Source organism: Dermacentor albipictus, unplaced genomic scaffold (assembly GCF_038994185.2).
Source record: "Dermacentor albipictus isolate Rhodes 1998 colony unplaced genomic scaffold, USDA_Dalb.pri_finalv2 scaffold_12, whole genome shotgun sequence".
Taxonomy (NCBI): domain Eukaryota; kingdom Metazoa; phylum Arthropoda; class Arachnida; order Ixodida; family Ixodidae; genus Dermacentor; species Dermacentor albipictus.
The window spans coordinates 1,277,460-1,304,281 of record NW_027225566.1 but is presented as its reverse complement, the minus strand read 5'-3'; the positions used below and the strand labels follow the sequence as shown (position 1 = coordinate 1,304,281).

The following is a 26,822-nucleotide window of genomic DNA, read 5'->3' as shown; positions in this document are numbered from 1 at the left end:
TGGCCCGGCACCAGGTATCGACGAAAGGGCATCACAGTGCCGATGCACGCGGCAGGTTACTGAATGAAGAAAACAGGAAACGACTGTTTTTCAGTTCTCGCAACATATTGTACACAGAACACAAGGCACCCACCACCATGGATGGATGGATGGATGCGAAACTTTAATAAGGTCCTGAGGTACGCGACTCAGCGCGCTGCGGGCCGCTCCCACGTTGGGACAGCCAGGCCTTGCCCGACCGCCGCATCGTGGGCCCTCTGGACAGCCCATAGTTGCACCCCAGCATCAGGGCTCTTGATAGCGGAGAGCCACTTTTCTTCATTGATTTCTTCTGTGCCTCGTAACGAGGGGCAACGCCAGAGCATATGATCTAGGCTAGCGATGTCATTGCAATGCCTGCAAGAACTAGTGGCATAGGTGTCGGGATAAATTTTGTGGAATAAAGCCGGGCTGGGATAAGAGCCTGTTTGCAGTAATCTGAGGGTCAATGCCTGCGCTCTATTTAACTTCTTGTGTGGAAGGGGAAACTCTCTCCTGCCGAGATAAAAGTGCTGCGCAATTTCGTTATATGTGGTCGGTTGATCTCTATTCTCCACCGCTGCGGGCCGGCGTTGGAGTTCTCCATGGTCGCGGAAAGTGAGACCTCGCGCCTTGGAGTGGGCCAGCTCGTTGAGGTTTCTGGGGCCTCCCGTGATGGATCCCATGTGAGCGGGGAACCACGTGAGAGTGTGGGTGGTGATGATTTTGCCGTCGAGGATGCGACAGGCTTCCTTACACACGGCGCCAACGCTGAAGGCGCGGATGGCTGCCCTGGAGTCGCTGAAGATGTTGGCATGTCCGTCATCCAGGAGGGCCAAGGCAATGGCCACTTGCTCCGCCGCACGCGACGACGTGCTTCGTATCGAAGCCGCGTTAACGGTTGAACCCCTGTGGTTGATTGACACCACCGTGAAATTGTCGCTGTTTCCATACTGGGCCGCGTCAACGAAGCAGCTGCCGCCAGGGAGTTCTGTTGCGCGGCGTAGGAGCGCCACCGCTCTGGCCTTTCTTCTTTCTACGTTGCGCTGGGGATGCATATTGCGCGGGGCGGGCGATATGATGATATTATCTTTCTGCTCTTTCGGTAGGCCTTGGTAGGCGTCTTCGACAGTGGCCGGGGGGACGCCCATCTCAGTTAGGAGTCGTCTGCCCGCCCTGGTGCCGGAGAGCCTGAGAATCTGTGCTCTTTCTTGTGCTTCTGCAATCTCTTCCAGGGTATTATGAATACCCAACTGCAGGAGTCGGTCGGTGCGTGTGTAGTTTGGTAGTCCGAGCGCGCTCTTGATGCCCCTCCTTATCATGGCATTTAGTTTGTCTCGCTCGGCCCTCTTCCAGACGTGTATGGCCGCTACGTACGTAAAATGGCACAACAAGAAAGCGTGGACTAGCCTTAACAGATTCTCTTCGCTCAGGCCTCTCCTTCTGTTAGCTACCCGCCTGATTAGACCGATGACGCTATCCGTCTTCTTTGCTAATTTGTGAATGGTGATGCTATTTGTGCCTGTCCCTTCGAGTGTCATTCCCAAGATTCGAATGGACGCGACTTTGGGAATGGGATCTCCGCAACTGGTGTAGAGATTAATGTCAACTTCAGGGGACGGTTTCCAGTTCTGTGGCTTGCGGCCCTTTCTACTTGGGCTGTAGAGAAGGAGCTCCGATTTCTTTGGGGAGCACCGGAGTCCTGTGTTGGTTAAAAAGCGCTCTGTAGTGTCGACAGCTTCCTGGAGAGCGGCTTCGACTTGTCCGTCACTGCCACCCGCGCACCAGACAGTGATGTCATCCGCGTAGATCGTGTGACCGATGCCCTGGACCTTGCCTAGATACCTTGAGAGGTCAACCATTGCGATGTTGAAGAGGAGTGGTGAGATGACTGATCCCTGGGGGGTGCCTCTTCTACTCAGCTCCATTGTCTCCGATTCCAAATCTCCAGCCTTGAGGATGGCGCATCGGTTGCTCAAGAAAGACCTGACGAAGGCATGGAAGGACGAGCCCAGGTCGAGCTTGGAGATGGCGTCGAGGACGAACTCGTGACGGATGTTATCAAAGGCCTTCTCCAGGTCCAAACCAAGGATGGCTCTCGTGTCCCGAGTGCAGCGTTCCAGGATTTGGATCTTGATAAGCTTCATGGCGTCCTGAGTGGAGAGGCCTGGCCTGAAACCTATCATGTTGTGAGGGAAAAGGTCGTTGGTCTCGATATACTCGGCAATTCTGTTATGGATGGCGTGCTCGGCCACCTTCCCTACACATGATGTCAGTGAGATTGGGCGGAGGTTGTCCAGGCTCGGCGGTTTACCGGGCTTTGGGATTAGTATGACCTTCGCCAACTTCCATTCTTCAGGTACAATTCCCTGCTCCCAAATCCGATTTATCTCATCTGTAAGAAACTCGATCGATGCGTCCTCTAGGTTTCTGAGAGCCTTGTTGTTAATGTGATCCGGGCCGGGTGCTGACCTACCATTGAGGTCGTGTAGGGCGCGGCGGATTTCACTGATTTTGAAAGGTTCGTCCAGCGCGGAGTTCGGCTTCCCTTTGTATACCGGGTATGCCGCCTCATCGGCCACAGTTTTGAGCGGCAGGTACTTCTTAGCCAACATCTCCAGCATGTCCTTTTCCGAAGACGACTTCTTGGCTTCGTGGAGCGCTTTAGCGAGGACACTTCTCTGGTTTGACTTGGTGCCGGAGTCGTCGAGCAAGTGTTTGAGAAGATTCCACTTCCCTCCCGTGCGCATCTGCCCGTCAATTGAATTGCAAATTTCGTCCCATTGCTGCCTAGACAGGGCTTGGCAGTGCTCGTCGATCTGCTTGTTGATCTCGGCTATCTTTTTTCTGAGCTTGCGATTCAAGCGTTGGCTTTTCCACCTCTCGAGAAGTGATTGCTTAGCCTCGAGAAGGTGTGCTAGCCTGCTATCCATTTTGTCTGTCTGTAGATCCGTCTCTATGGTTTTGGTGGTGGAGCAGACATCTTGCAGAATTAGTGCGCACTACTGGACGAGACTCTCCGGCTTTTCTCCACGGGCGGCGCGGGCCTTGCGAACCTCACGGAATTTGTCCCAGTCAGGCACCGAGAACGCCTTCTTTCTTTTCTGCTCCACTTGTAAGCTGGTGACCGTGATGTAGTGATCACTACCGAGGTCTATGAGCAGATTCGACCACATGGCTGAGCCAGCGTTTTTAACAAAGGCGAGATCCGGGACAGAGTCCCTGGTCGAGGAGGTGCCCCGTCTGGTGGGAAAGGCTGGGTCCGTCAATAGAGAGAGTCCCGCATCTCCCGCCTCCTGCCACAGGCTTCTGCCCTTGACCGTGTCGTGCGTGTAGTTCCACGCGTGAAAGGGGGCGTTGAAATCGCCGGCCACAACCAGGGGAGAGTTTCCGGCGAGTTTCGTTGCTCTAGTGATGATGGTTTTGAAACGTTGTCTGTGATCGCTCGGGCTGCTATATACGTTAAGTATAAAAATGCTAGAGGTATTGGATTGGCTTGGGATGACTTCTACTAGGGAGGTCTCCGTCTTGCTAGGCCGGACCCCTAGATCGTGTGCGACGAAAGTGAACTTGTTGCTGACTAATGTGCAGATTCCTCTGCCATCCCCACGTAGAGTAAGAGCTTTGTATCCCGGGAGTGAAACCTGATCAGTCATCGTTTCTTGCAATAATATAACATGTGGCTTTTCTTTGTGAGTGCGAACAAACTGCTGCAGGGTGCATCTTTTATGGCGGAGTCCCCTGCAGTTCCACTGCCAAATCCTAAATTGGGTGTGTGGCGCCATCCTTGCTGCATAGAGCGCCTTCCGGCGTTGCTACTAGGGTCTCGAGGGAGGTGGTTCTATTAATCGGTCCGGGAATGTGCAGTGATGGCGGCGTAGGTACCAACGCGCCATCCGTGAAGTAAACTGGACGTACGTGGGTTGACGTCATGATGTCCATTTGCTGCACCTTGGACTCTATCTCTGGCATTCTGTTTTCTAAGCATTGAATTTTGACGTTTTGTGCGTCTAACTTCTGATCCACGACCAAGAGTCGCTGATCCACTGCAGATAGTCGATCGGTAATCTTCTTGATCTCGTAGCAGATTGAATTCAACATTTCTCTGACTTCGGACTTGGCTTTAGCCGGTACATTTTCGGGCATGCTGGGAACGGCCTTTCTTTTGGCTGGGTTGCCCGAGTGGCTCGCATCCACGACCATGGGAACGTCTGTGGTTTGGGGAGAGGGGGTCCCCGAAGGGGATGAACTAGGGACTGGAACGGCGTGAGGTCCCCGAGGGGTTTGGGGAGAGGGGGTCGCCGAAGGGATTCCTGAGGGGGTTGAACAAGGGACTGGGACGTGGTGAGGTTGATTAGCCTTTCTGAGCTCTGCTATTTCGGCTCGCATTAACTCAATTATGCTGCGCATCTCGGCATTTTCTTTTCTAAGCTGAGCTATTTCCGACGAACCATGCTCTGGCGCCGCACCCCCAGTTACCTTTACGGCAGTTCTTCCTCCACTCCGCACCCTGTCTGCCCAAGTGGCGCCTTGTTTCCCAGCACCGGCTGGCTCCTCGAACCGGACCCTGTTCTGTGGGCCCCGGGAGTGGCTTCCCGATCTGGAGCGACCGCGGGACCTCGACCTGGAACGGCTCCTGGACCTGGACCGGGAACAGCTGGACCTCGAGCGGCTTCTCGAGCGGGAGCGCCTGCTCGATGTTCTAGCTGGTTCGCTGTCGGCGCTTGTCTGCGCTGGTGACGGGTCTCGCTTCCTGGATTCCGCATTTCTTTCCCTTCTCCTCCGCCGAACGATGTACGGGAGTTGGAACCTTTGCTTGCAAATCTTGTCCGCTGTGGCGTGCGGGCCCCCGCAGAGGCTGCAAGTAGGCGAGCAGGTGTGGTTGTCGTCGGGGTTGTTGGCCCCACATTTCCTGCATAGCTTGTCCTCCGGCGCTGGGCAGACGTCGGCTCTGTGGCCTAGTCTACCACAGGCATAGCAGCAGTCGTGCTGCCTGAGGTACAAGGAACACTTGACTAGCGCCGAGCCGTAGAATACGAAGTTGGGGACCTTGTAGCCGTCGAAAACGATGACTACCGTTTCGCTATTCTTGATTCGCCTGGCTCCCAGGGCTAACGGATTTCTCTCGTTGAGAATGCTTCTGTCTAGGTCGGCCTGGCTCTCCGACACATCAATTTGACGTATGACACCCTTACACGTGGCGTGCGGTGCGGCTTCGTAAGTGCTGAGTTCGTACTGCTTGATGCCCAGGGTGATGCAATTCATTTTTAGATAAGCATCTGCGTTATCGCGAGACGCGGTGCTGAGGACGATAATATTTTGTGTTGCGTTGGGGCAGACGATGTCATGGCTAGCTTGCTCGGACGTGAGTCCTGCCGCGGCGGCGACGGCCCGACCAAGCCGAGCGGAGCCCGTTTTCTGAACATCCAGACCACCCCTGGGGCGGGCGATAATCTTCCAGTGTTCCTTCGGGAGCTGAGGCATTCGCGACGACTTGATGATCTTGTGCTTTAGGCTAATGGGCTTTCTGCTGCCATTGAGACGCTCGCGGTGCCCCTGACTGCTTGCCGCTGCACGGGTGCTGTCGCGACGAGAGGCGCGCAGGGCATTTTTCTTGACAGCGACGGAGCGCCAGCCGTGCTCTTCACCAAATTCTTCCGGCGGAAGATCGTCTCCATCCGTTGCAACAACCATTCTCTCTGCCATGACGAGGCGGGGCTAACCCTGCCCGGCGAGCGCTGGTTAGGCCTTGCCGTCAGACTGAGGGGAGCGCGGCGTCACGGAAGAGAAGCAGCTCGAAAAACCAACGAAAAGGCCACCCACCGTAGAAAAGTTGGTATCTGTGGGTTCCTCTTTTCTTTATGCATCCGTCGGTGCAGAAATCATAGAGATTGAGATGAATTTCTTAACGAAAATATCGAAGAAAGCAGGAGCCGTTGTGGGCACTACCGTACTACTCGGCGTCTTCTTCTTCCGTCTTCCACCCACCACCATGAAATTTTTTTTTTTACAATAGCGACACACAATGCCGGACTGATATACTTCCTAAAGGGGTCTCATTTTATTTTTCATCGCAGAAGCGCAAGCACAGTTGCGTCGCGCGTATGCCGCAGCCACGTACTGTAGCCATGCTCCTTTTCCTCTAACAATATGGCCGCCGGCGGCTTCACGCGCTCCTGTAGATGGCGGATTGGACTGTCACTCCCGAAGTTTAAATACATAACCTCTTTGCATAGAAACGACGGCATGATTGTTAACATCATTGCTCCCCAGACTGATCTTGATGGGTTAACTCATTGGTGCGGCAGGGCAGATGTTAATTAACGCAGACACAACTATACATCTCAAGTTTACTACCGCTGCTAAGACGATTCCTAATGCCCACACAGTTAATAATAATATCATTGATACTTCAGCGTCGGTAAAATACCTTGGTGCAAATTTTAGCTCGTATATATCCTGGAGCACTCATATTGAACTGATTACTACCAAAGACTTTAAAAAACTTGGTCTTCTTAAACGCCGACTACACCAAGCCAACCAGGATACAAAACTACATGCATTCAACATGCTAATCAGGCCTGTGATAGAATACGCATCCGTGATCTGAAACCCTCATTATACCGATCTTATTAACATGTTGGAATCTATACAAAACAAGGCTACTCGATTCATCCTTTTCCGTTACTCTCGGTATCAAAGTGTAACAGTACTGAACATATCGCTCCATCTCCCGCCTCTGGTCATGCGCAGAAAACTCAGCCGTTTATCTTTTTTCTATACTCTCTACCACAGCAACACACCATTTCCAAGTTCACATCTTCTCCCGGTGCCGCACACACCGGCTCGTGTAGATCACATGAAGAAGACTAAGGGCTAAACAATGAAATCTTCCTTACCTCAGTAAGAAAGCCTTCATTGCGGTGAGGCTACCTTATGTCACTCTGAAAGCTTCCTTACTGTGGGGCCCTCGGTGAAGGCTTCCTTAGTGCTTCCTCAGCATAAGGTAGCTCCAAAGCTACCTTCATGCGTCCTTACGCCGCTGCTGGCCCTGAACGAGCGCTTCACCTCACTGCTTAACGACGGGACCTTTGCTTGCGCATGCGCGCTGCCACCCACCTGCGGAGAAGCGCGAGCACGGTACGTCTTGCCAGGCATGTTCGTTTCGGTCACGCGTGCGGCATGAAAGCGTCGCTAGGCGTTGCACGACGCCGGTGTGCCAGCGTTGATGGAGCACATCAAGTTTTGCACTGTAATGCGCTACTTTTTTAAAGTTTAGTAAACAAAACTAGAAGAAAGCGACCATGCTTCTCTATATTAGCTCTTAAATTTAAAGATTGTGCGACGATACAACATTTTTTATTGAATAATGGTGTTCGCGTAAAGCTTTTAAGAGATATTCTCGAACCCAGGCATGCGGCAACCGCTTCTTACGTGAGGGCGGGTGAAGGGAGCTTTCAGTGTACGCTTGCTTCCTCCATTGGTCCTTCGCTGTACAGAGGCCTCACGTAAGGTTAGGAAGCGCTCGAAGGAAAGGAACGTTTCATTGTTTGGGCCTAAACCCATTTTCGCTCGGACAGAACGATACAAATACTCACCTTTGGTCCTTGCTATTGAAGAGTGGATTTCGCTTCCTTCTAGCATTGCGGCTATCGCTTGAACATCATCATTTCAAACAGCTCTTTGGTCGTACTTAGAAAATTCCACTGTAGAATGATGTGCGTTTTTTTTTGTTTTTTTTTTTCAGTGTGTGCGTATGGGCCGTAACGTTCCGTGGAATGTTAGATGACATGTTTTGTAACTTCTTGTGGTGCGATTTTTGTTTTGTTTTGTGGAATTTGCTACATGTGCATTTTTTCAGTACCTGTTCCTAGCCATTTTTTCCCCTATTAACTTGTACCTGGTTTATTAACTTGTATATTCCTGTCTTCAGCCGTTTATATTCTGTGTTGTATATTGTTAAGTTTTCTTTGATGAATCCCCCCCCCCCTATGTAACGCCCACATTGGGCCTTTAGGGTACTGAAATAACATAAATATTGTTGGCTTGGATATGTTTGGCACGAGGCCCAAGCCGGTACCCTGTCTTCTAACGCGTTCTTTTGTTTTCGTCTCTGTCTTGAAGGGACGCGCACCGTAATATGCTGCAATGGTGCTTTCGTTGAGCGTATGTAAGGTGAGAAACGCGGTTCTAAAATGTCTGTTCACTAACTTGTGCAGTAAACCCATGTTTATAGTACTCGCGCAATAGTAAGAGTCACGAGTATGGCAACCGTAACCGCAAGCGTCACGTTATGGTCGTAACTTGTCGCGACAGCGTAGTTGAAATCCACTGACCCTGCCACTAAGAAATACGTGGGGAAGTATGGCTGATGAATAATTAATTGCGAAGACTGGTTTTCAGTAAACGTTTGTTACCAAGAACGGCGGGTGCTTATACTACCGCAAAGGACGGATGCTGGGCGGTGACTCCAATTATTTACTCGCCACATCACACATCTACACTGGAATTCAACTGGTTTCACCAACTCTTGCTTATATTCTCTCGCCCCTAAACTGCGACTTAGCCTGCCACCCGGGCTCCAGCTTTTCCTCTTTGTCCCCCGCGTCTTTCCCAATCTGCTGAGACGTGTTTCACTGATGCTTGCTCTTCTTTTTTCTCAATAAATGAAGGCATTCATTCATGCATTCCTATATTACTGCAGAAAATAGCGTGTCTTTATCTCCATAACCGCCCTGTCTCTCACCTGCACTCTCCAATCGCAAAACAAAGTTGCGGTGTTGCAAATGGCTGGGCGTTTCTAGGAATGGCTGGACAATTTTATAGGAATGGCCCGTAGCATGGCGGGCAATTTTCGGTGGCTGACGAGACAGTATATAGAACACCTCCTCTGCCATATCCACACCCAGTGCTCCGCTTCGTGAGCTACTATTAGCCGCTACTACAAAGCACGAAATGAAAGAAACAGCTCTTTTTGGATTCGTGATGCGTCGATTTAAAATATATATATTTCTTATATGAGCCTAAATAAATGACAGCGATATAAGCGAGGTGAGTTACGGTAGGTCGTTGGTTTGGACTAACGACGCTCTTCATGCAGCACTTTCGTCTTATGCGTGTTTGCGAACGGGAATGAAAGACAGGAGGGTAACACGCCTTCCTGAAATGAAACATTCGGAATAACTCTTTGTTTGACGGTTAGACATTTGTTGAGGGCCCCCATACGAATCACCTGCAAGTCCGTATCAGCTTGCAAAGAGGAACTCAGATTAAACGTTGTCAAGAGGATAGGCTTTTAATTATCATAAAGATATCGTTATTGAAATTCCTTACCATGAGGTGAAAGCCGACTAATAAGCATTTAAATTTCCTGTGTTATTAAAACCTCCTGTTAATAAAAGGTTGTTGTGCTTTACAGCCTCCTAAATTAGGTTATAAAAAAATTAATTGGTGCGGTAAATGTGTAAACGCAGACGCAAGAAAAGGCCTAGTTTGTTTCCAAGTATTCACTCAATGAAGATGGAGCGCCTCTATATACTCTCACATTGTGGGGATGTCAAGAACAAAACACTTCCAAAGAGTGAGTCACGAATATAACTCATTATAAGGTGAGGTTGCGCAGGAAAAGAAAATGCTCAAAGCGCAACGATGGCTGCGCGCAAAGTGCTTCCTCTGATTCCGATCTACGGATCAAGGCGTCAGTTCGTCAGACTTAAATGCTCGTACATTCCAGCGCAATCTCGGGTCCTCAAATGTGACGGATAATGTACGCCATATTCGCTTCACGCACGCAATCTGATAAGATAACGCTCTTTCGCTATTGAATCCGTGACAACATGCTGGATATTAGAAACACATGCAGGCGCGTCTTCAGCTAACTGAAAACTTTGGAACTATGGTTAGACGCTAAAAAAAGCTCCCCCCCCCCCGCGCTAAAAAAAAGAAAACAGTTGCTTTCAATATTAGCTGAAAAACAGTGCTTGTCGTTTAAAAAGGGCCTCTAACGCTGCACAGCGGCGCCGACATACAGGCAATTCAAGCGCGAACCACTTTCCAATTACTGGTATTTATCAAACCAGCGTATCGTGGTTCAATGTATCCCAGTAGTCCAGGGGCCAGTTCCACCACGGGTACTCTGTCGGAGCTCATATTTCATGTCAGCATTATTGTCACAAAATCACAGTATGTTTTCTTTAGATCGTATCATTAGACAGCTAAAATACATCCAGCGAAATCTTCATCTTAATATTTCAGTACTTTTCGTTCTAACGTACACATCCGTGCTGATCCATATGTTACAAAGTAATGAAAATGTACCCAATGCTTTCCCCCAGGCAGCTGTACTTATTCTTAATGACGCCAGCAAACCTAGCCTGATGCCACCAACGCTCAGAAACCGAGAAATCAGGAGCGCGCACAATGTTCTCGCACAACTTGTGGGATGTACCGTAGCGCTGAGGTGCTTCTTGTATAATGTATAAGAATCGGTTGTAAAGGCAGTCGTGCAAGGTTGGGCCATGTGCTTGAGCTCATGAAGTTGATTTGTGCCAAGCTAACCTGTCCAAGTTTTCACACACTTTACAGGAAGTCTACAGCACCATCAATATGCTGGCTATTTTTAACTGCACGAAACAAAACTATTGAAACAATACAAACAATGTAAACATCATTTTATCGTTCGAGTGTTCAGATTGGTAATCTCTAGATGCGGAGTAAGTTGAGAAGTTGTTTGCGTAATTAACAAAGCTACGTTAATTAAATTTTTAGTAATGGTTCTTACGTGGCTAAAGAAAATGAGCATTTTGGAGCCTGTCTTCGAGATTATGCAGCCAACCGAAACACTTTCGACTAAACATGCTTCTGTAAGAGCCATGCGAACAAAAATTTTCCAAGTAAGCACTCTTGGAAGGCGTAACTGACGCAGAAAAGGAATATCTGTAAAGCCGCAGAAAGAACAGCAGTTCACGACGGGACACAAAGGAGGAACCACATACAAACTGCGCTAACAACTTTAAGCACTGTTCTTTATGTGATAATGAAGCAACTAGACCATAGAGAAGGAAATTCAACAAGAGGGGACACTCTTCAAAAACTGGCAACAGGAAACACGTCACGCCTAGTTTCAACAACATCCGTTAGTTGACGCGAGCATCAGAAAAAAAAGAATGTGAAATAAACTTCCAGGCAACGTTTTATTTTTTTTATTCCTTCCCTCTAAAAGTAAAAAAGTTTTGCGTGTAAATTAACTTATACTTTGCAACTTTTTGTTGCGTTGCCTAGCAACAAGCTAGCGGCACGCCAGACGCGCGTGCATACGTCATGCGCCAGACAAGCCGCAGGAGTGAGCGAGGATGGCCGTACGTGCGAAGCTCGCGTGCTCGGCGACCCGTCTGTTTTGGATATAGCCCATTTTATTGGGCTCCCGGCCTTCTCTATGCTTCTCTTGCGTGTCGTCTGCATTTCGACACGGCACCACTGCACTACTGGACTACGGCAAGGTGAGGAATTGTGTTTGACAGTATGCGGCTCATTTTAATCACATTTAGGCCTAGTTCGAGTGGCGCAGTTAGCGAAAAACAGCACCGCCGTCCTGGCGCAGTTCATTTGAGTTAATGCCTCGTCCTGGGAGATGTTGCGACGCTTTCTATGAGCCCCAACATTACTGTAACTTATTTCGGTAGTTTTTGGGCACGCTTGCCGCGCCCGGCTTATTGACGCAGTAAGCGAAAACCGGCTCGGCCGTGTGACGCATTTGCGCGTGTACATGCGTGTACTACATCGTAGCGCCTAAGACAGAGAAGTCTTCGCGCATTCTGTGGCCCCCAACATTATTGTAACTAACGCCGTTATGTTTGGGGTAGTTTAGAAGCACGGTTGCCGCGCCTGGCTTATTGACGCAGTTAACGAAAAGCAGCTCGGCTGTGTGCCGCAGTTAGTTTCGCGTGTACTGAATCTTACTGGTAGAAGTTTGTGACGCATTCTCTGACCCAAAAAAGTATTGTAATTTATTTGGTAACTTTTTTGGATATCTTGAGGCTCGCTCGCCGCGCCTGGAGTTGTGAAGCTGTTAGCAAAAAAGCAAGCCGGCCATAATGAGTTAGTTTTGTGTGTACTGAATTTTAGTGGGACAAGTTTGTGACGCATTTTATAGCCCTGCAACAACATATACCTTATTTCGGTACTCACGTTTCTCGAAAACGCGACAAGCGATTGCCGAGAGTGATAACACGGGAGTGTTGCGTGCACCGGCAGGACGCGTAAAAGATAACACGGAGGAGCTCAAGAACATGACATTTATGTATTCTGAGCTACTGAAAACGGGCTTTGCACCCACGAGTCTAACTGGAGTGCGATTAGAAGGCATTCTGCGAGCGTGTACCATGGTCTGGCTGAGCCTGTGTTGTAGCCACCTTTGTGTACTTGGCGTACCATCGTGCCGACTGAGGCCAATTTGTTTTGGAAACGCGCCGTCACCCGTGTATTTGTGCACTTAAAGTGCAGGAAATAATTCCCGGGAAAGGAGGGGTGCTTGAAAATCGGATGTTCAGATTTTATGGCATTGTTTGGGAGGAGTCTTTGCTGCGAAATGTACCTAAAAGGGAATTTATCTGTAATGCCGCTCATTCACCACTTACGCACGTTTCGCCTCTACACGCAATACTCCTGTTAGGTCAATATATTGAAATGATACATGCTTGTAATTTACTTTCTTTCAGCTGATGGAATCCGGTGGAGCATCGTACGGCAACGACTGCAGCTTACCTGGTGCCACAACTTTGGATGAATGCAGAAGCCCGGATCGAGCATATATATAGAGCAAAATAAACATTTCATCATTTCAGAAGACGTCTTTCGTTTTCTTTATGAAATTGCAGCTGACAGATTCGGCGCAGTCTTGTGAAGGTCAATCGCAATCATTTCTACTTAATAATGAAACGATTCCACGCCAAGGCCACGCGAGGTTCAGCAGAAGCGAAAAAAAAAATGAATGCCGCGCCGAGCAGCGGCGCCGGCGCGGCGTGTACCAACTAGAGTTCAAAACGCGCGCGCCCAGAACCGAAACCGGAAAGAGTCAACAACATGCGCTTGGTGCGCTACAGTCGATTCGGCCGCTGGGCTCTATGGGAGTGTCCGCTCTTGTTGAAATTTCTTTCTCTATGGTACAACGACAAAAAGTCTGCCCTGTATTTCAAACCGATTCTTTATTTGAATCGACGCACTCGGTTATCAGTGGCACCTCGAACAGCGGCGACGCTCGAACCAATGACGACAGTGGAATAGAAGAAAAATAAAAAAAGAACATTGACAAACTGTCTCTCGTGCGACTGTTCGTTCAGAAAAGTTCACGTCGCACACTGCAGTGGCCCACGCAGAGCAGTCAACTCTGAATTTGTAGCCTCAAGATGCCTTGAGTGCCTCTTAAAGAGCGGAAAGATATAATAGAAATGTCTAAAAGAGATTATACGCAGCGCAATATTGCTCTCGTGACAAGCCGCCCATTGAAAACGGTCAACCGGATTATCCAGGCTTGCCGAGACGAAGGAAGCATAAACGATGCGCCGCACCGCAAAAGACCTCGATCAACAACAAACGACCAAGACTTTTGCATCGTGGCTGCCGTCAGCGTCAAACCATTTCAAAGGTCAAAGGATGTTCGATGTGCTCTTGGCTTGAACAACTTGTGCGACATCACGGTACGACGAAGGCTTAGAGAAGCAGGACTGCGAAGTCGCATCGCCGCACACAAACCTCAGCTCACCGCAGCCAACAAAGCCGCTCGCCTGAGGTTCGCTACTGAACACCGCAGCTGGAGCGAGAGTGGGTAGAAGTGTGTAGTTTTCTCTGATGAGTCCACGTTCTCGAGCCGCTGGGACCAATAAAAGAGAGTGTGGTGGACCACAAACACACGCTTTAGTCCGCAGAATATCCAGGAGTTGGCCGCCAGTGGACACGTGTCTGTGAACGTCTGGGGGGCGATTTCCCACGCGGGCCTAGGCCCACTGGTGAGAATTGATGGGAGGTTCACCAGTGCTGCGTATTGCACTCTGTTCGAGCACCAGATGATCCCTTATGTGTTGAACAGGCCGCACCCGGACGGGTGTTATTTTTTCCAGCAGGACTTGTCTCCTGTTCACACATCGAAGGACGTGGCGCGCCTTTTGGAAGAGCGAGGGGTAATGCAACTTCAGTGGTGCGTGAAGGGTGCCGACATGAACATTATAGAGCACGTTTGGGGCCGTATGAAAGTGAACCTTTCGAAGCGCTCACTAGAATTGGCGAACTCCGACCAACTATGGGAAGCAATAGAACATGAGTGGAAGCGCGCCTTCAGCGTGATACCGCATTCATCGAGGCTCTCTACGCGTCTTTGCCTCAAAGAATGGAGGCCATCGTTCAAGTGGACGGTGGCATGACGCATTATTAGGCTACCAACGAACAAAACAAAGGACAAGGATAAGCTGCGCTAACGCTATTGCCTTATTTCATTTGCTTCAATACATTTTCAATATTCGGCAAACGCCAATAAATTTATTTTGAACTCAACCTTAAAGACCATTTTTTCCCGGTTTAGAAGATTTACCATAGATCAACATCGAAGTCCGGAAGAGTGCTATCTTTTGTAACGATTCGACGCAAAAGGTTACCAGTGACGCAATATAGAACAGTGTTACCACTGTCTGCTGGCGACGCGAAATTCCGCAGTTTGCAGACGCATGGCGGGAGAGCGAACAGTTGTTAGAACAGCGTCCGCCTTTCCACTTTCTTTCCAACGGTGGCCGCTGCGTATCACCCATATAGCTGGGTCTGAGGGTGTTTTCTACGCGTTCCTGTGTTCCCTTTCATATTGCTCATAATAGTACACATTAGTGTAAGAGCAGGAACATTTGAGTCTTGCAAAGTATTCTCGTGTGCACATTTTCAAAGCCTTGAACTATAACAATGTATCAAATTTTTTACTCTTATAGGTTTATTTCCTTTTTTATTATTGTTATTCATGAATAAAGAGTGCATATATACCAACGCAAAATAATTTTTTTCTCGCTTTACGGACACCCTAAAAAAATTACGGTAATTTTTTTTTCGAAATAAGTCCCTAAGAAATGGAATCTGAAATAAACCAAAATCGACCCTGGGCGGTTGAATATGGCGGAAAAGATCGACCCTCAAAGGGTTAATTATATTCATGTAATCTTTAGAAACGGATGGCATAAAGGACATACTTGTTGACAGTTTCATAGCGAGTCATGAACACGATGCACGCGGGAGTTAAAGCAGCATCTTTAAAATGCTCTAGAAACTTGCAAAAAGCAAGTTGAAAGCAAGTTTCTATGACCTCTCACAACACAGAGCTTCACCTACAAGTGTTATAACATTTCCTTGCAACGTGCAGCACTGTTTTTACAGACATAGTTTGAATCACTGTGTCACAAGCTCTGGAAACAAAAGTGCATAAGTGCTAAACAAGCACATATGATGCCCTACCCCTACTGCACAGACACCAGACACATTTATCGACACCAACACATGTAGATGGACTATGTCATCCATTTGGTAGCTTCTGATCATGTTCGAAAGCATGAATCTCATAACTGCAAATTCTATAAGAATGTGACACCGACTGATTACTTGGGGACAACACGAAAAGACGGGAGAAGGCCAAACAACACGAGCGCGGGCGCGGGCGCGCGCGGGCGCGCGCGCGCGCACGCACGCACGCACACGCACACGCGCACACACACACACACACACACACACACACACACACACACACACACACACACACACAAACAAACAAATAAACAAATTCGTATTAGGCCTATTTTTCCTGCCTAATTGCAGCTGCAGGACAGCGGGACACACAGTTGAACTGCTGCATGTGCCTCTTGCTACACTTTGCGTCAAGGCCTGGTCTGATTCACCTTTTTGAACCCAGATTGCTTCACGTGACAAATAAATATTCTAGCTCTCTCAACAGTCTTTTTGAGACTATGGCTGACCTTCTGAATGTGATCTGACAGTGGTCACACTACTGTAGGCCAATGTTAGACCTGGGTAAAGAAGTTCTCCTCGACTTGTTGAAGATGCTATTTCGTGCTTCTGTGACAGAGGTTCACAGCCGAACAGTGTGCTGATGTGAAGGGCAGAATTCCCTCCATAAAAGACGGGGCATAGATGCAGTGCACATGACACTCACCAAAGAAAACAATGAGGTCAAGAAATGGAAGATCACTGTCTAGTAGTAGTTTTCCAGTAGAACCCGTTGTGGGGCTACTTGGTGCAGAACTTCCAGAAGATGAAGCGGCAACAGAGACAACACCTTAAGAAAGAACAAAGAGAGGATAAGGCGCTACTTTCAACTGTTTATTGAGGTCAAAATCAGCTGAATATATAGCCATGGGGAGAAGGGGAAGAAAAAAACAGAAGCATTGCTTGTGTGAAGGCGCACGCGCGAGAACACAGAAGGTGAAGGGAATCATAAGATTAGCCAAAATCTAAAACTTATCTGAAAACATGCATTCATTTGTGTAAATATTTAGACACAGGCATGCTGACACAGGCATCCCCTCTATTCTTAATCTGGTTGGCCTCCAGCAGTTCACGTGGCACAGTGTATTTGCTTTTGAGCATGATCGTTGTATCATGAAGCCTTGCTTCACATACTTGCTTATTCTCATTCGTGCAAGCCTTGCAATGAAGTGGCAAGTTTGAGCCATATCTATTTTTCAGCGAAAGCTTGTGCTCCCACAGGTGCTCACTAATACATCGGCCAGTTTGTCCGATATACTCTTTCCCACACTTCCACGGTATGCGACCGCTTCTTCACACTTCACAAAAGGATTTGTATGTTTAATAGAACACTCTACTTTTAGAGACATGAGATCCAATCAGGCAGCACAAAGTACCAAGCTTTCGGGGCACAGAAAAAACCACAGGAATTTTATATTTTGCGGCGACGTGTTTAAGATTACGCGCCACACCGTGAGAATACGGTATCGCCACTGGATACGGCAGAAATTTCTTGCGGGCACGAGGTTGGTATACCGAGCCTGCAATTAATTGTTGCAGTATAAGTCTATGCACTCCAAGACTGTTAAACGTGCGATTGCCACTATGTGCCTTGTATTTACCCTTAAAAAATTGTGCTGTCATAAGGCACACAAAACCTTTGACGAACAGATTTTGAAGTTGAAGAAAGCTGGCTTTCCTTGTTTGGTTTAGAGCAAAGTTTCGGAGGCGTTGTTGAATAAGGTGCAAAAAGAAAGAAACTGAAGCAGTGAAGAAGGTCAAACATTGGAAAAGAAAGCTAAGCCAGTGGTGATACCGTATTCTCACAAAGCAGCGGATAATCTTAAACATGTCATCGTGAAATACAAAATTCCTGTGGTTTCTTCCGAGCCCCAAAATCTTGCTACTTTGTGCCGTCTGATTGGATATGATGACTAAGAAAGTACAGTGTTCTAGTAAACACACAAACCCTTTTGTGAAGTACGGAGAAGGGGTCGTATACTGCATACCGCTGAAGTGTGGGAAGGAGTAAACCGGACAAACTGGCCGATGTATTAATGAACGCATGCAGGAGCACAAGCTTTCACTCAAAAATGGTTATGGCTCAAACTTACTTCTTCATTGCAAGGCATGTGAGAATGAGAATAAGCAAGTACGTGAAGCAAGGCTTCCTGATACAACAATCATGTTTAAAAGCAAAGACACTGTGGCCCGTGAACTTTTGCAGGCCAACCAGACTAAGAAAAGAGGGGACGCCTGTGTCGACACCCCGTCTCCGACTATTTACAGAAATGAACGCATGTTTCTAGATAAGTTTTAGATTTTGGTTAATCTTATGATTTCCTTCATATACGTTTTCCATAATTTTGCACATGCGCATTCACATAATCAGTGCTTCTTTTTTTTTCTTCCCCCTCTCCCCATGGCTATATATTCAGTGCTTTTGACCTCAATAAACAGTTGCAAATAGCACCTTGTCCTGTCTTTGTTCTTTCTGACTGTGTTGTCTCTGTTGGCACTTCCATCTATTTAAATGTAGTTTTCCCCTTCTATGAGCTCATCTAGCACTGTAGAGAAGACAGAAAACAAATCACTCAACCCATTTAGCAGCCTTACTTCACGTCTCCACTTTGGTACTCCACTCCACTTTGTACTCCACTTCGGCAGCAGTGGCGGCGGAGCCGACATATTTACTTACGTTGATTGTCCTACGCACAGGTTTTGCCTGCCTCGAGCCGCAACGACGTCGACTGCCACTTGGGGACTTCAGGGCTGCGTCTGCGCGCGATTGTTCCCGTTTTGCCACATCATACCGTCTTCGGTTGGGTGGCATACGCGCTTATAGCTGACGTAGCTTTCCGAGTGGAATCAGCGCCCCCTGACCTTCAACTCGCACTGCCCCTGACTATAAAGGACCTGCATCGTTTACCTGACCGGCACTTTCGCAGCAGTGGCGGCGGAGCCGACATATTTACTTACGTTGATTGTCCTACACACAGGTTTTGCCTGCCTCGAGCCGCAACGACGTCGACTGCCACTTGGGGACTTCACGGCTGCGTCTGCGCGCGATTGTTCCCGTTTTGCCACATCATACCGTCTTCGGTTGGGTGGCATACGCGCTTATAGCTGACGTAACTTTCCGAGTGGAATCAGCGCCCCCTGACCTTCAACTCGCACTGCCCCTGACTATAAAGGACCTGCATCGTTTACCTGACCGGCACTTTGGCAGCAGTGGCGGCGGAGCCGACATATTTACTTACGTTGATTGTCCTACACACAGGTTTTGCCTGCCTCGAGCCGCAACGACGTCGACTGCCACTTGGGGACTTCACGGCTGCGTCTGCGCGCGATTGTTCCCGTTTTGCCACATCATACCGTCTTCGGTTGGGTGGCATACGCGCTTACAGCTGACGTAGCTTTCCGAGTGGAATCAGCGCCCCCTGACCTTCAACTGGCACTGCCCCTGGCTATAAAGGACCTGCATCGTCTACCAGACCGGCACTTTGGCAGCAGTGGCGGCGGAGCCGACATATTTACTTCCGTTGATTGTCCTACACACAGGTTTGTGCGGAATCTTTTATGTTTCCTTTTCTTACTTACTCTGTCACTGCTGCCAAACGTGAAGTGTAAATGTCCGGTACTAGGGTGATGCCTGAACTAACCAGGTTCCTAAACGATATTCGGTAAGAAATGCGTCACATGCGAAGCGCTATTGAAAAAGAACTCCGAAAGGAATTCAAAGATATGAAACATTCTATTGATTTCTGCAGCACCCAGTTTGACGCAATGACGACACGGTGTGCTGCAATTGAAAAAGAAAACGCTTCCTTAAAAAAGGAAAACACTGCTTTGACAGCCAAATGTCAGGAACTTGTAGGGCAAGTGTCTGGCCTTTAGGAGAGGGTGACAACCCAGGAACAATACTCAAGAAACAGAAACGTTGAAATTAAAGGTGTGCCATTCACTGAAAATGAAAATCTCTTTGCAGTAGCAGCGAAGCTCGGCAGCCTGGTCAATGAGCCTATCTGTGACGCAGACGTCGATGTTTGTCACCGTGTGCCGCGGAAAGACGGTGGCTGTCCGAATATTGTCGTTCAGTTTCGTTCGCGTTCAAAGCGTGATGGGCTCATTGAAAAGGCGCGAAAGAAGCGTATATCCACCACTGAATTCGGTCAATCCGGTCATGCTTCTATTTTCGTGAATGAGCACCTGTGCCCAACACTAAAGAAGCTTCTTGGGCAAGTTGTTGCGCGAAAGAAAGACAAACAGTGGAAGTACGCGTGGACTCGGGATGGCAAAATTTTCGCGCGGAAAACTGACACGTCACGGGCACTACGCATATCTGCAGTTCAAGACCTGGATAAAATGGAGTAAGCCCTTGCTAGTGTGCATCGGACATCGTCCTTACTGCGACAGTTAAACATGGCTGAAAGACTGTTCACACCAACTGACGTTGGTAAAATATTTTCTAAGAGAAGTAAGTGCACGTCCTTTTTACATTTAAACACGCAATCTGCACGCAATAAGGACGATGATCTCAACGCATTGCTGTCTTCTTTTGTTTTTTTATTTGACATTGTCATGCTGTGCGAAACATGGTATCGCAACGAAGAAGTGTTGCAAATATCAGACTATGTCTCTCATTATCTGAATCGCTGTAATAAAAAAGGCGGCGGTGTCCTGTTGCTAACAAGGACTAACTTGCATTGCGAATTGTTGAAAGACTTTACTCAAATTACTGCTGACTTTGAAATTTTGACTGTTCTTCATGGCCGAAGCATTTTTTCTGTGGTATATCGCCCGCCGGGAGGGAATGTGGTTAATTTTCTTAAATACATCGACAACCTGCTATCCTGGGTTAACGATAACGACTACAGTTTAGTTTTGGGTGATGATATTAATATTAACATGTTACACGATAGCCCACTTCGCAGAGACACATTGCGGGTACTTGAATCAAATGCTTGCATTAATACAATTACTGCTCCTACTCGTGTTCAAGGTGACTGCCAAAGTTTACTCGATGTTTTCATTACGACTTTTGACACACAAAACATTGAATCGGGCGTAATCGCTGCTCACGTTAGTGACCACTTGCCTATCTTTCTACTTGTTAATTCACCTGTGTTGCCCTCACGTCTTTCTAAAGATCAACACTTCCCATTTCAGGATATTAACCCATTCACACTTGAGAAATTTCGCAACGAAATATTGCGCATAAACTGGCAAGACGTGTATAACGAAGAAGACTGTGACAAAGCGTACGAGTTGTTTTTATCATTTTTTCACAGCGCTTACAGAAAGTCGTTTAAACGCAAAACAAAAAAAGCCAAAAAAGCAAGGAAACCTTGGATTACTGACAGTACGTTGAAGTTGATCAAACAAAAAGATGCTCTTTTCAAGCAATTCCTAGCCACAAGGAGTGCAACAGATTTAGCAGAGTTCAAAAAATTCCGGAATAAAGTGAATAGTACTCTAAGGGCAGCAAAAGCGCAATATTTCGAGAAATTATTCAATCAAGAAACGATAATGCGAACCGATATCACCTGGAAAAAACTAAACAGTTTACTTCGTGTAAACAATCAGCCAGAGAATGCAGAAGAGTTAGATATAAAAAATCAGCCGACATCAGGCACGGCATTGGCTGACGCTTTTAACAATCACTTTGTATCGCTGGTGAATAGTTCCTACGATCCTCGTTGCACAGAATACGTAAAACCAAAAGTCGTCGAAAGTGCATTCCTAAGACCCACTAACACTCATGAAATCTACAGCACGTTTCAGTCTTCGAAATAGCAAAAGTTGCGATATCGCTGATTTGCAGATTCGCCCAGCTAAGCATGTTCTAGACCTAATCTGTCCTGTCTTAGAGCACGTGTACAATCTTTCATTGGCGAATGGTATATTTCCTCGGCGCATGCAAATAGCGAAGGTAACAGCACTTTTCAAATCTGGCGACAGAAACGACCTCTCAAATTATAGGCCGATATCGATCCTGCCTATTTTTTCTAAATGTCTTGAGAAATTGATTAATACCAGAGTAACCTCTTTTTGTAAAAAGCACAATGTAATTACAGATTGCCAGTATGGGTTTAGAAAAGGTTGTTCAACAGAAATAGCTTTACTGATGCAAAAAGAGATAATTTTGCGAGGCTTTGAAGACAATTTCCTTATTCTCGGTGTCTTTATTGATTTTTCGAAGGCTTTTGACACCCTTAACCATGACACTCTACTAACAAAACTTGACATTTATGGTTTTAGGGGAACTTTCCTGAACTTAATTAGAAGTTATTTGCAGTACAGGTATCAGACCGTTGTCGTAGGTAACAACTGTTCAAAAAATTTGCCTATATTCGCTGGAGTTCCACAAGGAAGCATACTAGGACCACTTATGTTTAACCTGTATATAAATGACATAACTAATATCAATGCCAACGCCCAATTTGTTATCTATGCCGACGACACTAGTTTGTTCATAACTTCTAAGGACGTCAAAGAATTGCTATGTGTTGCTAATGATACACTAGCCCAAATAAACAAGTGGAGCTTATTCAACTCATTAACTATTAATACTACCAAAACAAAACGCGTGCTTTTCCAGCCAAAAAACAAGAGGCACAGTATTGACGGACATCTAAAAATAGGCACTTCTTTCATAAACATAGTACCATCGGTTAAAAGCTCAGGTGTCATATTCCAAGAGAATATGCTGTGGAATGACCATGTCAACATTATTGCTAACAAACTTGCACGAGTTGTTGGAATACTAATAAGATTACGCTTCCTTTTACCACTAAGAGTGAAGCTCCTACTTTATAATTCTCTTTTCTTATCTCATGTTAACTATTGTCACCTTGAATGGGGCAACACGACAAGCAGTAACATCAACATTCTATATTTATTGCAAAAGAAAGCCATCCGTGCAATTTCAAACTCTTCATTCGATGCGCATACTGATCCTCTTTTTTGTCAATTAGATATAGCGCCGATAAAATCGGTCTACAATACAATTTTCCTGAAACGCTTTTTTACAGAAAGAAAAGGTAGCACTCATCTTCTTGCGCACTTGTCAAGGCTAACACTAAATACAAGCAGTTTCAGTACACGTCACAGAGAAACTTGGCATATTCCGCACTCAAGAACTAACTACGGGAATCAAATGCTGCGCCATGAACTACCATCTCTACTTAACTCTTTTCATTAATCACCCTACTTATTATCATTTCAATTGGGTGGCCAAACTTGCCACTCATATTGGCATTCACGTGAATGCTTAGTGTTTTTCTTTGTGTTTTGTTCTCATGTATACGTATTCTAAGCTGTAATTGCACAGTGACCTATTTATTTTTGTATTTCTGTGAATGTTACCCGTGAACGAAAAGGGATTCATAATGTCTGCATTTTGTTGTTTTCCTGCTCGTGTTTTTCGTAACTTGTATGACAATATTATTTCTGCACTCATGTCAATTTTTTCGCCGCAGTGCGAAGTAACTTTGTATAAGCAGTCGCATTTATCCCCATATTGTTTATATTTTTATTGTTCATCTTGTACTTGTGCACGCATTGCTACGTGATGCCAAAGAAACCAATAAGAGACACAGACCTAGTCAAGCCGATTTCATGGCTTTTTGTCTGTGTCCCTGCTATCTGTACGTTGTATAGATACAAAATAAAGTTCGAAGTTCAAGACAAAGAAGAGGACGCGCACAGGTGCAATAAAGCGTTCTACGTGACACATATAGGGTAGAAAGTTTCCAATGAAGCAGAATACTTTTATTACGCTGGTTCTTACAGCAGCTAGTGCTTTACGACTAGCTGACAGTGTTCTCAACAGTGAAAAGTCGCAATTAAAGTGGTTGAGCAACTTTTTAATGTCAAAGTGCCACGCATGTTCAAGTAAGCAAAACTACTACTGAAAGGCAAGCTCCACTATCTGGGCCTGAAGATTTTCTGTGGTGAGCATCGAGCTCGAGCTATTCCCTGCACTCAAAGGTGTTTCTACCTTTTCTATTGGTGCACCTGAACACTGAATCATGCTGTTGCTACAGGGACACCGGAGAGCACATTTAACACTTGGTACCACTCCGACGTGGAGAGGAGCTTCCATAACCAAGTACAGTGTTTGCTTTTAACAGTGCGTTCGTACTGCCTTTTAGCATGGATTGCCAAGAAGCATTTAATGGAGTTGAACGTAGCTGACGTCTCAGGTCAGACAACTTCGAGAAAGCCAAGGCCTATGACTGTTATGCAATCGGTACATAAAGGCAACCATCAATTCACGCAAATTACTCAGCGAGTTGAAACTACCTTTTTATTTTCAATGCCAAGCCATCTGGGCACGTACAAAATGTTAACCGGACCAGGGCAACACGTGAAGTTTACATCAAAAAGTATGTGCTGGAGTTCATAGGTACTAGGGTTTGTGCTGTTTACAATATCCCACTGTCCTGCAGCCGCAATTATGTAGGACAAACCGGCCGACGGCTCAAGGATAATCTTACAAAACATGCACAGACCCTTGACACAACATGGGGGAGCAACACAGCTATTGATGCTGCTTTGTGCAGTTGTACACCAAATTTTTAGCAGTGAAGTATCTTCATGACACATTTTCATAGCAGACATAACTTTCAGAATAGCTCCCACTATGCTAGCGTGTCATCACTTAACCTGCTTGGCAAATTGAAGTATTCAGATCAACCTGCCGGAGGTTTCTGAATTGGGCTGCTTGGTGCATGTTTAGAAGGGAACCGAACAGGGCTACAGACAGGACAAAGGGAATATGTTGCTGTGTACAACGCTGTCACTTCATACTGGCAGTAGCACTGTTCGTTCCTTTTTAAATATTCATATCTTTTTGTCGCCTCACCGCGCAACGCAGCTGCGAGCTCAGGCTATAATTTTACATTGTTACGTTGCCTTCCAATGTTGCACTTATTTACATCATCGCATACTCACCTGTTATAGTTAGCTCAACACTAGCGCACAGTGAGCTTATTCGTGGCTAATCTCAGTTACCATGGAGACCATGACAGTGCTAACGATCAGTGTGCAGTGTTGTTGCATACTCATTAGGCCAACACTAGACAAACAGTTATTTTATTGGTGCGTGTTTTATCTGTTGCCTCAAATCTTAAACTCTGAAGTCGATGTGCTCTTGAATCTTGAAGATTCTTGAAGTCGACGTGCTCATACTGAACCAATTTGTTGCCACAGGAAAACAAATCATCAATTATCCTTTGAATGCATCTGCCAAAATTACTCTACTTGCATAGGCCTCGTCATTCCACCAACATTTGCAGTCACTGTCTATTAAGACTGCATATGCAAGACAGATATACAATAGAATGGCACAGCTTACCAGAACAAAGAGCACCACTAGACAGACTGCTGTGGCACACTTTCTCAGGCCCGCTGGCTGAGAAACTGAGCACAAACCGGCACACAGGCATCCTTCACTGGTGCAATAGCTGTAATTGAAGCAAATAATATTTATTTATTTTATTTCATTTATTTACAATACTGCCAGTCTCTACTGAGACCATAGCAGGAGGGCACTATATATATGCACATAAACAAAGAACACTGATAATGTTAAGTATCAATACATGTATAACGTCAGTTTTGCACTTTAAAACAAACAATTTTTACTACAAAATGTATACACCAAACACAAGTACATGTGACCTTTCAAAAAAAAGGTAAGAAATAGCAATTAACGTACTCTACGGTGCATACCCGACTACATACACAGGGCACAAGTACATGGTGGTTTGCACGATCAATAATAGCACTTGCAATTTTAACTTGCTAAACAATTTTTTCAATTTCTAATTCAAACTGACACAGTGACTCTGTGCTAGTGGTGAGAGGCGATAACATATTCCATTCACGGATGGCAACCGGAAAAAAGGAATATTTAAACACATTATTATTACATTTATATTCTACTAAGGTGTTTCCTTAGTATTCTAAGGTGTTTCCTTACTAAGGTGTTTCCTTTTATATTCTATTAAGGCTCGTGTTTGGGCCTGGTAGGTCGTGTTTGTGAATAAGAAATGTAATTTGAAATGTCAATTTTGAAAGAATTATGCAGAAGTTGATAAAGAAATTTCAAACGTGCCTGTTTCGCTCGTGCTTCGAGCGTAAGGAGCCCAGAAATTGCTAGAAGGTTAGAGGGAGAGTCTTCACGTCTAAATTTGTTATGGATAACTCGAATGGCCTTCCTTTGTATTGTTTCTATTTTCTTTATGTTAGTTTGGGTGTGAGGGAACCATACAGTGTTTCCGTATTCGAGGATCGGCCTAACGAATGTTTTGTATGCTAGGAGTTTTGTTGACAAGGGTGCGAGTTGAAGTGATCTGCGAAGGAAAAATAACTTTTGCATAGCAGATGAGGTAATGCGGTGAATATGCTCGTCCCACCTTAGGTCTGACGTTATTGTTAAGCCTAGATATTTATATTTTGGTACTTTAGTCAACACTGTACCATTTATGGTGTAGCAAAAGTCTGAAGGCTCTTTTTTCCTCGTTATGGTCATACATGCTGATTTTTTAACATTGATTATCATTTGCCAGTCTGAGCACCATTTCGTAATACTACTAAGGGATTTGTTAAGGGAGTAGTGATCCTGATCATTTTTAATTTCTCTATAAATGATACAGTCATCCGCGAATAACTTTATTTTACAGTCTATGTTAGTGGTTATATCGTTAATATACACGAGAAATAACAAGGGCCCAAGCACGGAGCCCTGGGCTACTCCTGACGTAACTGATACTATATCTGATGTTGAATGTTCGAAAATAACAAACTGAGACCTATTAAACAAAAACCCACAAACCCAAGCAACAATGTCTGTGTCTCCGATAATGCTTTTTGGTTTATTTATTAGTTTGGTGTGACAAACACAATCAAACGCTTTAGAAAAATCAAGTAGGATTAGGTCCGCTTGGCCGTGATTGTCAATAACTAGCGCGAGATCCTGTATGACTTCTGTTAATTGAGTTATGGTCGATAAACCCCTGCGAAAACCATGCTGGTTAGGGGACAGGATGCCTTAGTTTTCAAAAAAAATTGTTAAATGTTTTAGGATTATATGTTCGAGTAGTTTGCATGCCGTGCTCGTTAACGATATTGGTCTGAAGTTTGATTCAACGGATTTATCTCCCGACTTGTAGATCGGAATAATTTTAGCTATTTTCCAATCTTTGGGTAGTTTTGATGTCGATAAGGATTTACGGAAAATAAGGCCGAGGTATCTGCTGCACCACTGTGCGTACCTTTTAAGAAATTGG

The 26,822-nt window shown here is 46.1% G+C and overlaps 1 long non-coding RNA gene across 1 annotated transcript; it reads left to right on the top strand.

The window, feature by feature from the left end:
* The first annotated feature begins 11,369 nt into the window (after positions 1-11,369).
* Positions 11,370-12,864, top strand: LOC139051504 (uncharacterized). The gene is made up of 2 exons (XR_011509403.1): positions 11,370-11,516; positions 12,735-12,864. It is a non-coding gene; the product is annotated as an uncharacterized lncRNA (long non-coding RNA).
* The last annotated feature ends 13,958 nt before the right edge of the window (positions 12,865-26,822 follow it).